This window comes from Acipenser ruthenus, chromosome 15 (genome assembly GCF_902713425.1).
Source record: "Acipenser ruthenus chromosome 15, fAciRut3.2 maternal haplotype, whole genome shotgun sequence".
Lineage (NCBI taxonomy): Eukaryota > Metazoa > Chordata > Actinopteri > Acipenseriformes > Acipenseridae > Acipenser > Acipenser ruthenus.
The window spans coordinates 17,597,537-17,611,474 of NC_081203.1; the positions used below are offsets into that span (position 1 = coordinate 17,597,537).

General features: G+C 45.1%; 1 protein-coding gene across 2 annotated transcripts in view; it reads right to left on the reverse strand.

Moving 5' to 3' along the window:
- LOC117422397 (uncharacterized) overlaps positions 1-13,938 on the reverse strand; it is a 103,006-nt gene that overhangs the window by 50,153 nt on the left and 38,915 nt on the right. The window lies entirely within an intron of this gene.

Consider the following 13,938-nt stretch of genomic DNA (forward strand, 5'->3'; position numbering starts at 1 on the left):
TTCATTAAACACAATAAAACATTATCCTGTCCCTACCAGTAATGAGCTGTAAAGGACTGCAAAATAAACAAAAGATGAGGATTGCAGCACCTGTTTATCAATATCAGGAAACTGTACCCTAGGTTTAGAGTCCAACTAGAAACATCCACAGTGAAGATTAGGAGCTAGAAGATCCTGGGTTTGATCAGTCTTTAATGCCATGTTTCCATCTGCACCACGAAACCAGTCTGTAAAACTCATCTCGTTCCAATAGCAAAGTGGGACTGCCACCCATTCCATCAGCAGTCTACAATCTAGTTAGCAACCAGTATCAAAGGGCTACAATCACCAGATATTAACCGAGTTGGATCACAGGTGAATGTACAGTATGTATTATATTTACAAACACTATTATTAACCCAATTCATTAATCCTGTACAGCACAACACTTTGGTATAAGAGGGGTTTCAAAAAGACATGAGGCAAGTCTTTCAGTTAGAAAAAACAAAATGTGAACCGCAGCATCAGAGAAGCAACAATTAATCAATGAAGTGATCATTGATCGCCATGGCATCTATTTAGAGATCACTGATCAATTTATTGCCCTGATGTCCTATTTGGGGTGTAATGCATCACATCACTAGATACCCAATAGCACAATAGTTTTCTGAATATATTATTATTATTATTTGTTTATTTAGCAGACGCCTTTATCCAAGGCGACTTAGAGACTAGGGTGTGTGAACTATGCATCAGCTGCAGAGTCACTTACAATTACGTCTCACCCGAAAGACGGAGCACAAGGAGGTTAAGTGACTTGCTCAGGGTCACACAATGAGTCAGTGGCTGAGGTGGGATTTGAACCGGGGACCTCCTGGTTACAAGCCCTTTTCTTCAACCACTGGACCACACAGCCTCCTATATAGTAATTGTATAATAATGTGCACACATGGATCTTTTCAGATTTCATTTTTTCTGCTTCTTGCTGTTAAATAATAAGTGTTCTGGTTTGATTATTAAATTGTTTTTTGATTACAGCAGCTTGCAGCTCTCTCCACCCCCTCATCTCAGGTGTTATAGTACAGAGTCCTTCCTCACAACACACTGATGAATACACTGATGGAAACACATGTCTGCTTGTGTTAGTACTGCTTCCGGGTCATACCTCCACTGAAATCCTCAAGGACTCACCTTACTGATTGCCTAGTGTGGGGCTGAGAGTATTTCAGTATTGTGCAGACTTGAGCTGGGGTGCAGCGTACCAGGCCACAAAAACAACACTACCATGGCCAGTTTATGTACACCTCATACACCCAGATACAGAGAGACAGTCTCCAGGGAGCACTGTGAAACCACAACACAACACAACTCCATGAACACGGATACGGAGCCACGACAGGCAGTGGACACGTGTGTCAACAGATTGGTCTTTCCATTATATCTCAAACAGGAGTAAGTTCTTAAACTAACAGTCTGTTAGTTCAATATATTAAGCATTAGTAGGAACCTTTTTTTTTTTTACTTGACTTACTGGGAATTTAATTATAGTTTTTAAAAAGTATCAGATAACAAACACTTCGATAACTATATGCAGTTTTGACAGGAATATACTTTGAAGGTTCTAATCTGAAACTTTTTTACACTAGAAAAATGTTTAAAAATTTAAAATCTGAGTTTCACAGTTTAGAATGAATTCAGTCCTGTCAGAGTGAACAAGAGCCTTCAGGTTAAAAACACTGTCATTGTGGGTCAACAAAGCTTCATTTCTATTGCTTAAAAAACATCAATTTATAACTAGAGAGACACTGGCCCTAGTCTCTTATGGTGCCATTTATTTCAGTCACTTTGCACAAAGGGGGACAGCTCCCCCACGGCTCCTGCTTTGGGGGCTCTGGTGAATGACACAAAACATGCTTTTATTCATGAAGAAAAGTCAAGAGATGGAACAGTGCCACTAGAGAACACAGGCATTGAGCGCTGCAGCTTCAGCGTCTCCCGTGTCCTGAGGTTTCTGTGCAGTTCTGGGCAGGAGGCTCCTATAGGGCTTGCATTGTGATGCCCTTAATGAATTAGCGGGATTATCCTCGTCTGTGAATGGCCCGCTGTAGTCTGGCACTAATGAGCGGTCTGAGTGCCCGCAGAGCGCCGGCTGCCTGCCCGCCCATGCCAGCTAGGAGCTTAGGCATGTGTTTGCTGAAACTGAGCCCCGATTCCTGTGCCACTTTGCCTGGCTGAAAACACTCTGAAAACACCACATATGCGTGCTAGTCTGCTCTTAGAAAAGGCCTGCGAAGTTAGCCCCACAGTGCTGCTGGGAACCATGACGTTTTTTATAGCATTTATATAGATTTATAGAATGATGTTTTCATATTTACAGTACAACGCATTGCATTTCAGTTCGAATTTCTGCAATAGAAATATTACAACATGACCGCCACTGTGTGGAACGAGGTTCTGCAATGGAAATATTACAACATGACCGTCCTTGTGTGGATGGAGGTTCTGCAATGGAAATATAACAACATGACCGCCACTGTGTGGAACGAGGTTCTGCAATGGAAATATTACAACATGACCGCGGCTGTGTGGATGGAGGTCCTGCAATGGAAATATTACAACATGACCATCCTTATGTGGATGGAGGTTCTGCAATGGAAATATTACAACATGACCGCCGCTGTGTGGAACGAGGTTCTGCAATGGAAATATTACAACATGACCGTCCTTGTGTGGATGGAGGTTCTGCAATGGAAATATAACAACATGACCGCCGCTGTGTGGAACGAGGTTCTGCAATGGAAATATTACAACATGACCGCCGCTGTGTGGAACGAGGTTCTGCAATGGAAATATTACAACATGACCACCGCTGTGTGGAACGAGGTTCTGCACAGGAAACATTACAACATGACCGCCACTGTCTGGATGGAGGTCCTGCAATGGAAATATAACACCATGACCGCCGCTGTGTGGAACGAGGTTCTGCAATGGAAATATTACACCATGACCGCCGCTGTGTGGAACGAGGTTCTGCAATGGAAATATTACAACATGACCGTCCTTGTGTGGAATGAGGTTCTGCAATGGAAATATAACAACATGACCGCCGCTGTACAGAACGAGGTTCTGCAATGGAAATATTACAACATGACCACCGCTGTGTGGAACGAGGTTCTGCAATGGAAATATAACAACATGACCGCCGCTGTATAGAACGAGGTTCTGCAATGGAAATATTACAACATGACCGCGGCTGTGTGGAACGAGGTTCTGCAATGGAAATATTACAACATGACCGCCGCTGTGTGGAACGAGGTTCTGCAATGGAAATATTACAACATGACCGCGGCTGTGTGGAACGAGGTTCTGCAATGGAAATATTACAACATGACCGCGGCTGTGTGGAACGAGGTTCTGCAATGGAAATATTACAACATGACCGCGGCTGTGTGGAACGAGGTTCTGCAGCAGGAAACATTACAACATGACCGTCGCTGTGTGGAACGAGGTTCTGCAATGGAAATATTACAACATGACCGCGGCTGTGTGGAACGAGGTTCTGCAATGGAAATATTACAACATGACCGCCGCTGTGTGGAACGAGGTTCTGCAGCAGGAAACATTACAACATGACCGTCGCTGTGTGGAACGAGGTTCTGCAGCAGGAAACATTACAACATGACCGTCGCTGTGTAGATGGACATCCTGCAATGGAAATATAACAACATGACCGCCGCTGTGTGGAACGAGGTTCTGCAATGGAAATATTACAACATGACCACCGCTGTGTGGAACGAGGTTCTGCAGCAGGAAACATTACAACATGACCGCCGCTGTGTGGATGGAGGTCCTGCAATGGAAATATAACAACATGACCGCCGCTGTATAGAACGAGGTTCTGCAATGGAAATATTACAACATGACCGCCGCTGTGTGGATGGAGGTTCTGCAATGGAAATATTACAACATGACCACCGCTGTGTGGAACGAGGTTCTGCAGCAGGAAACATTACAACATGACCGCCGCTGTGTGGATGGAGGTCCTGCAATGGAAATATTACAACATGACCGCCGCTGTGTGGAACAAGGTTCTGCAATGGAAATATTACAACATGACCGCCACTGTGTGGAACGAGGTTCTGCAATGGAAACATTACAACATGACCGCCGCTGTGTGGATGGAGGTTCTGCAATGGAAACATTACAACATGACCGCCGCTGTGTGGAACGAGGTTCTGCAATGGAAATATTACAACATGACCACGGCTGTGTGGATGGAGATCCTGCAATGGAAATATAACAACATGACCGCCGCTGTGTGGAACGAGGTTCTGCAATGGAAATATTACAACATGACCACCGCTGTGTGGAACGAGGTTCTGCAGCAGGAAACATTACAACATGACCGCCACTGTCTGGATGGAGGTCCTGCAATGGAAATATAACAACATGACCGCCGCTGTATAGAACGAGGTTCTGCAATGGAAATATTACAACATGACCGCCGCTGTGTGGAACGAGGTTCTGCAATGGAAATATTACAACATGACCGCCACTGTGTGGAACGAGGTTCTGCAATGGAAACATTACAACATGACCGCCGCTGTGTGGAACGAGGTTCTGCAATGGAAACATTACAACATGACCGCCGCTGTGTGGAACGAGGTTCTGCAATGGAAATATTACAACATGACCGCCGCTGTGTGGAACGAGGTTCTGCAATGGAAATATTACAACATGACCGCCGCTGTGTGGAACGAGGTTCTGCAATGGAAACATTACAACATGACCGCCGCTGTGTGGATGGAGGTCCTGCAATGGAAACATTACAACATGACCACGGCTGTGTGGATGGAGATCCTGCAATGGAAATATAACAACATGACCGCCGCTGTGTGGAACGAGGTTCTGCAATGGAAATATTACAACATGACCACGGCTGTGTGGATGGAGATCCTGCAATGGAAACATTACAACATGACCACGGCTGTGTGGATGGAGATCCTGCAATGGAAACATTACAACATGACCGCCACTGTGTGGAACGAGGTTCTGCAATGGAAATATTACAACATGACCACCGCTGTGTGGAACGAGGTTCTGCAGCAGGAAACATTACAACATGACTGCCGCTGTCTGGATGGAGGTCCTGCAATGGAAATATAACAACATGACCGCCGCTGTATAGAACGAGGTTCTGCAATGGAAATATTACAACATGACCGCCGCTGTGTGGAACGAAGTTCTGCAATGGAAATATTACAACATGACCGCCGCTGTGTGGAACGAAGTTCTGCAATGGAAATATTACAACATGACCGCCACTGTGTGGAACGAGGTTCTGCAATGGAAACATTACAACATGACCGCCGCTGTGTGGAACGAGGTTCTGAAATGGAAACATTACAACATGACCGTCCTTATGTGGATGGAGGTCCTGCAATGGAAACATTACAACATGACCGCCGCTGTGTGGATGGAGGTCCTGCAATGGAAATATAACAACATGACCGCCACTGTGTGGAACGAGGTTCTGCAATGGAAACATTACAACATGACCGCCGCTGTGTGGATGGAGGTCCTGCAATGGAAACATTACAACATGACCGCCACTGTGTGGAACGAGGTTCTGCAATGGAAATATTACAACATGACCGCGCTGTGTGGATGGAGGTTCTGCAATGGAAATATTACAACATGACCGCCGCTGTGTGGAACGAGGTTCTGCAATGGAAACATTACAACATGACCGCCGCTGTGTGGAACGAGGTTCTGCAATGGAAACATTACAACATGACCGCCGCTGTGTGGATGGAGGTCCTGCAATGGAAACATTACAACATGACCGCCACTGTGTGGAACGAGGTTCTGCAATGGAAATATTACAACATGACCGCGGCTGTGTGGAACGAGGTTCTGCAATGGAAATATTACAACATGACCGCCGCTGTGTGGAACGAGGTTCTGCAATGGAAATATTACAACATGACCGTCGCTGTGTGGAACGAGGTTCTGCAATGGAAATATTACAACATGACCGCCGCTGTGTGGAACGAGGTTCTGCAATGGAAACATTACAACATGACCGCCGCTGTGTGGAACGAGGTTCTGCAATGGAAATATTACATGACTGCCGCTGTATAGAACGAGGTTTATGTATAGAACAGGAAAGGGGGGAGATGGCAAGACATCTTCTTAACTAAGTACTGTAGTGTCTACCTTTATAAAAGTTTACCACAGTACATCTGTACAGTCATTTTGCACTGATTGTGCATGTAAAAAAGTGTTACCTACTGACACAAGCACAGGTTCCTCCATACTGTACATCCTCTAATTCTGATACAATCGTCTCTGGCTAAGAGAACACCCCTCGGGAAGAAAGCAAAGTGTTCTCCAAGACAGAGTTGACCACCGGACACAATATGACGAGGCCAATCACAAAATGAATCAATAAATACAAATGTATGCATCAATATATGAAATGAACAGAAAAAGTAAGAGAAAAGCAATAGGCAAGTGTATGTTAATAAACTATAATAATAAACTAAATGACAAACTAAATTAACACACTACTCTCACGATGACAAGTCAGCTTTGAAAAGATTACAGTGCCTTGCGAAAGTATTTGGCCCCCTTGAACTTTGCGACCTTTTGCCACATTTCAGGCTTCAAACATAAAGATATGAAACTGTAATTTTTTGTGAAGAATCAACAACAAGTGGGACACAATCATGAAGTGGAACGAAATTTATTGGATATTTCAAACTTTTTTAACAAATAAAAAACTGAAAAATTGGGCGTGCAAAATTATTCAGCCCCCTTAAGTTAATACTTTGTAGCGCCACCTTTTGCTGCGATTACAGCTGTAAGTCGCTTGGGGTTTGTCTCTATCAGTTTTGCACATCGAGAGACTGACATTTTTGCCCATTCCTCCTTGCAAAACAGCTCGAGCTCAGTGAGGTTGGATGGAGAGCATTTGTGAACAGCAGTTTTCAGTTCTTTCCACAGATTCTCGATTGGATTCAGGTCTGGACTCTGACTTGGCCATTCTAACACCTGGATATGTTTATTTGTGAACCATTCCATTGTAGATTTTGCTTTATGTTTTGGATCATTGTCTTGTTGGAAGACAAATCTCCGTCCCAGTCTCAGGTCTTTTGCAGACTCCATCAGGTTTTCTTCCAGAATGGTCCTGTATTTGGCTCCATCCATCTTCCCATCAATTTTAACCATCTTCCCTGTCCCTGCTGAAGAAAAGCAGGCCCAAACCATGATGCTGCCACCACCATGTTTGACAGTGGGGATGGTGTGTTCAGGGTGATGAGCTGTGCTGCTTTTACGCCAAACATAACGTTTTGCATTGTTGCCAAAAAGTTCGATTTTGGTTTCATCTGACCAGAGCACCTTCTTCCACATGTTTGGTGTGTCTCCCAGGTGGCTTGTGGCAAACTGTAAACGACACTTTTTATGGATATCTTTAAGAAATGGCTTTCTTCTTGCCACTCTTCCATAAAGGCCAGATTTGTGCAGTATACGACTGATTGTTGTCCTATGGACAGAGTCTCCCACCTCAGCTGTAGATCTCTGCAGTTCATCCAGAGTGATCATGGGCCTCTTGGCTGCATCTCTGATCAGTCTTCTCCTTGTATGAGCTGAAAGTTTAGAGGGACGGCCAGGTCTTGGTAGATTTGCAGTGGTCTGATACTCCTTCCATTTCAATATTATCGCTTGCACAGTGCTCCTTGGGATGTTTAAAGCTTGGGAAATCTTTTTGTATCCAAATCCGGCTTTAAATTTCTCCACAACAGTATCTCGGACCTGCCTGGTGTGTTCCTTGTTCTTCATGATGCTCTCTGCGCTTTAAACGGACCTCTGAGACTATCACAGTGCAGGTGCATTTATACGGAGACTTGATTACACACAGGTGGATTCTATTTATCATCATTAGTCATTTAGGTCAACATTGGATCATTCAGAGATCCTCACTGAACTTCTGGAGAGAGTTTGCTGCACTGAAAGTAAAGGGGCTGAATAATTTTGCACGCCCAATTTTTCAGTTTTTTATTTGTTAAAAAAGTTTGAAATATCCAATAAATTTCGTTCCACTTCATGATTGTGTCCCACTTGTTGTTGATTCTTCACAAAAAATTACAGTTTCATATCTTTATGTTTGAAGCCTGAAATGTGGCAAAAGGTCGCAAAGTTCAAGGGGGCCGAATACTTTCGCAAGGCACTGTAAATAAACCATTTCAATTTGAGTCTGATGATGATGTGTTATCAGGTTACAAAACAGCAACAAATAGCTATCGCTGCCAAAAAGGTGTTCTTTTAAGCAAAGTCCTGTTCCTTTAGGCAGAGCATTTACAAGAGGAAAAATCTGTATCTGCTTACCCAAATTCTGATACTCTCAATAACTTGAATTTCCTAACCGAGTTTCAATGGAAGTGGACAAACAGTTGTATATGTAAAAATCTAAGCGTGCGTAGAGTATGTGCATACATAAAGACAGATGGACAGGTGTCATCTTTTTATAAGGCACATCCCCATTGGAACCTATCAGCAGCAGCTACATGTAGAATAGTTCCGATTTTAAACCACAAATTCTATAAAAACGGATTACGTGTGTTAAAATCAGCTTTTCGTCTGTTTTTTATTTAGATGTAATGACTTCTAATATGTTTCTGTTTCTGTAGTGTTCAGTAGCTACCTCCACACAAGTTGAGAGTGTACTATCTATTGCACTCTTTGTATGACGGCCTGACACAGCAAAGACTGAGCGAGAAATACACTTGATTAGAGGCAGCCATCGAACACCTATACAGATACAATGTAGTGAATACAAAACTGCAAACAGAAGGTCGTAGCACAAAACTAGAAACATAAATAGCTTGTCCTTCACCTCCATGTAGAGTATCCCCAGATTATGAGACAATGACTGGAGCTAAAATAGGTTCTAACAAGTTTAATCTCAATGGACGTTCTCTAGATACTTTTCCGGTTAAATTAATCAAAATACAAAATAAAAGGATATGATCGGAAACAGGTGAAAACTGAGTTCTGAAGGTTTTCCATTAATATGACATCAGGACAATGTATTATAACAACTGCTTCCCAGTGCTTTACTAAACCAGTGCTGTGTTTCCCCTCTTTCTTAAACCCCTCAATGTATTTGATTAGCGAGTTTCACCCTTTGTTTCTTTCAGGCTCTACACTGAGCATCTCAGTGCCATGACAACCCCCCAGGACCTTTCAGCCAGATGAACGGTACAGCAGCCTCCCCCAGCAGAGGGGGCAGCTGCACCCTCCTGTCACACACCCCTCCCCTCCACTCGCACCCTGACCCTGCCATTCAGCTGCACCCTCCCGTCATACACACCCCTCCCCTCCACTCGCACCCTGACCCTGCCATTCAGCTGCACCCTCCCGTCATACACACCCCTCCCCTCCACTCGCACCCTGACCCTGCCATTCAGCTGCACCCTCCAGTCACACACCCCTCCCCTCCACTCGCACCCTGACACTGCCATTCAACGATGCTTCCCGGGCACGAGCAGAGACCCCCAGTGGGAACCAACACTTCACAGATCAATGCACGAAAGCTTTGAAAACTATGAAAATTTGAGAATAATTACAAAGAGTAATAAGATTATAATACAAGCTTAACTTTAATATTACATTTACAATTACAAGATGTACATACATTTTATGAAAATAGTCTTATACTGTACACAAGAAAATCTACAGGGTGAAAGGGTGAGGCACAGAGAGAGGGAGGGAGAGAGAGAGAGAGAGAGAGAGAGAGAGAGAGAGGAGAGGGAGAACTTGGATAAAGACAGCTGACCATTCCATTTTTCAGATTCCAGCTGAACTCTGGCACTGTCAGGAATCCCTCCAAAACAAGCAGCTGTACAGCCCAGCGATCAACCCTCTCCTCCACACTGACACAGCCCAGGGATCAACCCTCTCCTCCACACTGAAACAGCCCAGCGATCAACCCTCTCCATACTGACACAGCCCAGGGATCAACCCTCTCCTCCACACTGACACAGCCCAGGGATCAACCCTCTCCATACTGACACAGCCCAGGGATCAACCCTCTCCTCTACACTGACACAGCCCAGCGATCAACCCTCTCCTCCACACTGACACAGCCCAGCGATCAACCCTCTCCTCCACACTGACACAGCCCAGCGATCAACCCTCTCCTCCACACTGACACAGCACAGCGATCAACCCTCTCCTCCACACTGACACAGCCCAGGGATCAACCCTCTCCTCCACACTGACACAGCCCAGCGATCAACCCTCTCCTCCACACTGACACAGCCCAGGGATCAACCCTCTCCTCCACACTGACACAGCCCAGCGATCAACCCTCTCCTCCACACTGACACAGCCCAGCGATCAACCCTCTCCTCCACACTGACACAGCCCAGCGATCAACCCTCTCCTCCACACTGACACAGCCCAGCGATCAACCCTCTCCTCCACACTGACACAGCCCAGGGATCAACCCTCTCCTCCACACTGACACAGCCCAGCGATCAACCCTCTCCATACTGACACAGCCCAGGGATCAACCCTCTCCTCCACACTGACACAGCCCAGGGATCAACCCTCTCCTCCACACTGACACAGCCCAGCGATCAACCCTCTCCTCCACACTGACACAGCCCAGCGATCAACCCTCTCCTCCACACTGACACAGCACAGCGATCAACCCTCTCCTCCACACTGACACAGCCCAGGGATCAACCCTCTCCTCCACACTGACACAGCCCAGCGATCAACCCTCTCCTCCACACTGACACAGCCCAGGGATCAACCCTCTCCTCCACACTGACACAGCCCAGCGATCAACCCTCTCCTCCACACTGACACAGCCAAGCGATCAACCCTCTCCTCCACACTGACACAGCCCAGCGATCAACCCTCTCCTCCACACTGACACAGCCCAGCGATCAACCCTCTCCATACTGACACAGCCCAGCGATCAACCCTCTCCTCCACACTGACACAGTGCTGTGGGACTGAACTGATGAGTGACTGTCAGACATACAGACATTCCTCTCCATACAGTGCATCCCCAGATTCTGGCACTCTAAATAGGTGGTGGTAAAGACTGTTTACCATGTTTCATTGTGTGATACAGTTGTGTACAGTCATGTACAGTATGGGCATGCAGGTGCCTCCATTACACCCGTCACCAGGCAGCTGCATCTCCAGCCAGGATAGGACTGGCTTTGAACCTGACCCATCAATCTTCATGAGAGGAGAGGAGCTGCTGGTCCTGGGAATATGTGGATTTATTTGCATGCAAAGGAGCTCAGTCTTGCAGATCATTTCTTGTTTCTCGTCAGCTGCAGCATGTTGCGTTAGGGGGCGCTGTTGAGCGTTGTTGTGGCAGACAGCACTGCTATGATAGCATGTGTTACAAGGCTTTAAAACTTTAAAACCAACTTTCTAACCTCTTATTAACATGTGCCCTGGTCCCCTGTGCTGAAGATCTTCTCTTTGTGTGTGCAGTGTGCACTGGTTTCACTGTGTATACTGTATGCATTTGATTTAAGTACCACTACTGCTTTATGGTATCGTCCTGCATGTGCAACTTTCCCACGCTCCAGCTTCACTCTGGCAGAACTCAGGCTGCAGTGCTGGGAATGAGAGGAGCCTGTATTAAATAAAAAATAATGGTGCTGCCAAAACCATTACTAAACATAGATATTGCTGAGCCGTTAACTTTTAATTCAAGACAGGGTGCCAGCAGCCGTTTGATCTTACGATATAGTCCTTGAATAAAAATATATAGTTTCTGGCCTAGTGCATTTAAAAGGCTCATGTTTCTGTAGGACGTTGAGACTGTAACTGAAAATGCAGCAGATGGAGGTGTTTGAGTTAAAGCTGGTGGAAGGCGGGTAATGCAGTATCCATTCCTCCCTCCAGGGCCCTCTTTCAGACTAAACAGCAGGAAGCATGCTCCCAGGCAGATCGGGAGAGGGAGACACTGGAAAAAACACATTCCTCATACAGGGCCAGGAAATATCTACAAACAATGAGACTGTAACAAACAGGGATGGCTTTTGGAAAGGGAATCCTGGTGCTGTGGATTACCTAAACACAGCAGTGGAGTCACCCGGATCTCTTTCAGCAGCATTCACTCAAAACTCAAATAAGCAGGGTGTACAAAATGAATACATCTCTAACCTAATTATATTTTCCCTGTAATGAACACTTACATCTCGTTAGCAGCAGCAATAAACCTCAGCCCAACACACTTGGCAGCAGGGAAGCTCGCACAGTTGTTGAAGGTGAGCTAACATCAAACCAGTCTCACTCCCTTATCTTTAGCCAGACATGTCTTGTAATGATCTTTAGTAGATATTGCTATGAGCCTTGCTGAGATTAATTTAAAAAAAAATCGGTTTTAAAGATGTGATAAATAACAGAAACAAGGCAAGAATTGGAAACCAAACTCTTTAAAATATATGTGGGTGGGTGTGACGAAGTGCCCGCCCCTTTGTGTATTTTGTGTGTTATGTGTTGTATGGTGCGTGTGTTAATGTTGGTGTATAGTCATTGGTACACGGGATACAAACGGGTCTGTGTTTCACGTGTATTTAAAAATGTAGATTTATATTTAGGCACGAGGAGGGCACAAATCACTTCACGTGCTGGTTAAATGTAATATGTGAGCACGGGGTTGCACGTAATTCATTCACGTGCTGGGATTCAAGTGAATAATTAATTAGTAATTGAATCCCAGCACAACAGTATATATAGACACATTTTCATTCACTCGGGGTTGTGTGTTCGGTGAGTGGAGAACGGGATTGGAGACGGAGGGAATTGTAAAAGTAAATAGGAAAAATAGAAGCTCACCGTGTTTGTCTGTGTAGTTCGTTTTGTTTGTCTGTTTATTTTGGCTCAAGTGCCGTGTCCTGTTTTTGTGTTTAAAACCTTTTATTTTCTGTTCTGTTTATTTATTAAATGCTGAGCGAAAGCATTCGCTCAGCTCCACCAAACTCTACCTCTCGTTTTGTTTATTTATTTCCTGGCTCTGGTCTGACGCCACCCACTCCGGCCGTCTTTGTGACAGTGGGAAAATGATGTCATTGTGCACACTTGATTTGTTCTAGCTTGAAGACCTACAGACACAGACAGAACTCTTTAAGACTGTGTAACTCATGACTAGCTCAGACTAGGAGCCTCAGGCTGCTCAGAGTTATCCGAGTACAATTCTCAAAGGAATATGGTTCACATTGACATTTGTTGCCACTGTAGACTTGCTTGTACATTGGCAGTATTTAGCAAGAGGAGGTACTGTAGTTAGTGCCCCGAACCTCAACTAAGCTCCGAGATCACAGAGAGACTCCTTGAACCACAGGTCCCAGCTGACTGCGGGTTTGAAGTGGTGCTGTGCCTACAACCAACTTGGAAAACTCCAGCTTCATTACTGCATTCAACGTTTCACAGAATGCAGTTTCACAAAGAACCACATCTTTCTTTGATCAAAACAAAATCACCACCAGCTGCCCCCCCCCCCCATCCCCCTCCTACTGCCCGTTAAAAATGACGTACTCTATTACCAGATTGTAGGGATTGTAATTCTAGAAGAACCCTGCGCGATTTAGCCAGGATGTTTTCTGCTTCTGAAAAGCTTGGTGACAATCTCCTCAGTGCACACATACATTAAATGTGTAAACACCTGTACTGTAAACACTGATTGATGATGCAAGTGCAGCCTGATTGGCTGACTTGCTGGGGTTACCTGGGAAACACTCTCTTGGGTAGCAAGATTTTCCAGTACAGACTAATTCTGTTAGAGCCAGGGCACAAACTACTAGAATTTATAATTTCACTGCCTTCCACACTGCAGCCCATCATCTTAACCATTGAGCTACTCAAATCCACTACCTTCTGCACTGCAGCCCAGCACTAACCACTGAGTTACTCAAATCC